Source organism: Rhipicephalus sanguineus, chromosome 11 (assembly GCF_013339695.2).
Source record: "Rhipicephalus sanguineus isolate Rsan-2018 chromosome 11, BIME_Rsan_1.4, whole genome shotgun sequence".
NCBI lineage: Eukaryota > Metazoa > Arthropoda > Arachnida > Ixodida > Ixodidae > Rhipicephalus > Rhipicephalus sanguineus.
Genome location: NC_051186.1, coordinates 123,584,896 through 123,587,925, shown reverse-complemented (window position 1 = coordinate 123,587,925; position 3,030 = coordinate 123,584,896).

Here is a 3,030-nt window from a genome sequence, read left to right as displayed (position 1 = left end):
GATATGGTGCGGCAGCTGCATTGCGTGGCACTTGGTGTACTACTACGCAGTTGCGACGCAAAGTTCAACCCCGTACCTGATCTTCAAATACGTACGAAAACGTTCCTGCTTTCCAAAAGTATGGATATTGGTCTTAAAGCAGATGAAAGTGTCTTATGCATTAGCATGACGAAGGCGAAGGCCTTCCGGTACGGCTATTTTGCCGCGCACTTTATATCGACGTTCTTCAACTTTCAATAATCAACTCGGCATTTGAATAACCTGTTTTCATTATCATATAATTAAATTCGGCTATTATATATCATTATTAAATTTTACTAAATTAGTACGGCTAATTACCTCGCTACTCCCCAGAGTTGTCAGTTCCGCTTATTATAGGCGGATTCGGGCTTTTTTGGCTGAGTCGCTTGTCGCGTTTTTTCCGGCTTACTCGCGCTTTTTCAGGAAATACTATGATTTTAGTGCCCGGCACGTGTATATGTTTTCAAATACATGGCTTGAGTCAAAATATACGAACCCCCCCCCCCCCCCTAAGCACTCATCTAGCGCTCCTAGGCCCTTCTTTTCCTCCTGGCAACATTTATAAAGGTGCCACAGCATGGAGGAAGAAAAAAATTGGGGGACGCTTAAGCTTCACCTTTAAGAGTTGAACGCGGTAGCGATATCCTGCCCCTAGTGCGCACTTCGAACGCTACGAGTGTTCAGCAGAATGCGCGCACTAAGGTGTGTGCCTTAGTAATGGGTGGCATGCTTTAAACCAGGAGCAATTATGCGCGAGGAACTTTTTCGAAGTTGCGATGCACCCACTACGTGGTCTTAAGGGAATACGCGCAGTAATGTGTGTGCCTTTTGTAGTGGGTGGCTGTCTTTAAACCACCAAGTCGTTATGATATTGACATGGTGTGACGCCCGATGGCAATGTACGCTTGTACCACGCAATATTACTGCGATATTACATCTCCTACTGTGACACCTATATACAGGACGCGTATTTTTGGGAAGCATGAAAGTTACTTTCAGTGCAGCTCCAAGCAGAGGCGTGGCTGTGTGGTAGAACACCTGCTTGCCACGCAGACGGCCTGGGTTCGATTCTCACTCGGACCCAACTTTTTTATTATTTATTTTATTTGCAGCTTTTTCGATTTTCCGGTCACGGACAAGATGATGATTTTTCGCTCACAACCAACGGTGCCGACGCCGACGGCGGAATTTCTGCGATACGAGCTCTTTAACGCTATCGCGTTAAAACTCAGGAGAGGCCCAGACGCCACTTTCAGTGAAGCCTCGCGAAGCGGAAAGTCGGTCATTTTGACTGGAAAGATCCTTCTCTCTTGCTTACATGGGAACAATAAAAGGCACGTCTCTGCCTCCGGCTCGAAAACCACGTGGGATGCGAGGCGCGAAGAACATGTATGGTACCGCGGAACTGGATGACATGGATTTTCCGGATGTATTGGAAACCAGTAACGATGGCTCTGTGTAGTGTGCGGTTCTGAAGTGCAAGAAACAGCCTTCAGTGTTTTCAGTCATTCAAGCACCTATTTTTATTATGTAAAATGAATGAACAATAATGAAAAAAGTAATATAAATAAACGTTTTCACCTTACATATGTGCTTGTAGTATTTTTTTCACACTATAGAATAATTTTCAAGAATGAGAGCACTTTTTTGAACTTCCGCTTGTTTTGGGCTTATTCACAGGAGTGCCGCCGCTTCTCTGGGCTTCTTTTGTGGCGATTATTCGCTTGTTTAGTCGGCGGCATCTGGCAACACTGCTACTCCCTTAGATGGCTTTTATTATGATCATATATATCTATCTACAGTCATGCTTTAGATTTGCTTGTGTGTAGCTTTTGCTCCCCAAGACGTAGTCATGGGATCATTTTCTTTAACTTCTGCATTATAGTCTTGGTTCCACGCTTTCGCAAATACGAACTGTGAGCTTTTAAAAGCGGAGCTCTTTATGGGCTAGCCAAGACCGCCCCGCACAGCCACGTGACCCAGCAGGTCCCCTCTGGATCACGTGGCCTTGCGCTGTGGCGAGTGTGAGGATCAGTAGGAAGAGGAAATGGCTGTGCCTCGCCGAAGAGTGGCGAGAGCGATGGCTACTCGGAGGTGGAGAAGGTAAGGAGCGTCTTTGTACGCTCGTTCCGGGTTAAAAAGGGTGCACATGCATCGACGCCTCGCCAAGCTTCCTTGGCGAGGCGGGCACGTCATGCGCAGAAGTAGCGCTAGCAACGCTGCTTGCGATCCTGTGCAGCAATGATAGTAACATGCGTTTTGAATGAATTGCTGGGTGGAATGGCGACGGCCGCACGGGAGCGCTATAGCGTTCCGGCGCCGCCGTGAAAGAGCACGAAGTCGCGCAGGATCCACGTGTCTTCACCTGAAAAACAAAGAAATCCTTAGTGTAAACTGCCGAAGCTTATGGGCAAAATGCAATGCCTGACGAAAGGGGTGACAGCAGATGCAAGAGTACAATGAAGCACTGCTACCACCACATAGCTTAACATACCGTAACAAACAAAGAACAATTATACAACACAGAAATAATTAGAAAAGACTTGCAAAACAGAGAAATGCAATAGCCTGACCAAAGGGGGCATCAGCTGCGCTGTTTCGAACGCTTTCACGGATTGAAGCTGGCTCGTATTTCTTTGTTATTTCTCTCTTTTTTTCCTTTCTCCTTCCTTTCTTTCTTCATTTTTAACACGAAAGTGTTTTATGCCGAGCTCCACCACGGCCCCCTTGACGTATTTCCGTCACGGATATGACGTTGTAAACATATAGACTAACCGATAGCAAAGAAAAAACTAGAACAAAAAGCTTTGTCACCGGAAGTCGAACTTACGACCCCTCGCTCCGCAGCGCGCGGCGCGAAACGACTCGGCCACAAACGGCACGTTCTTCACCGTACTAACGGCGAGTTATAGTATGCCCCATTTGCCGGTGGCAGTACTCAGAAATCGGTGACACTTCAGCGTGTTTTCGTTATCACTAGCGATATGGCGCGAAGGGCGCGCTTTAAAG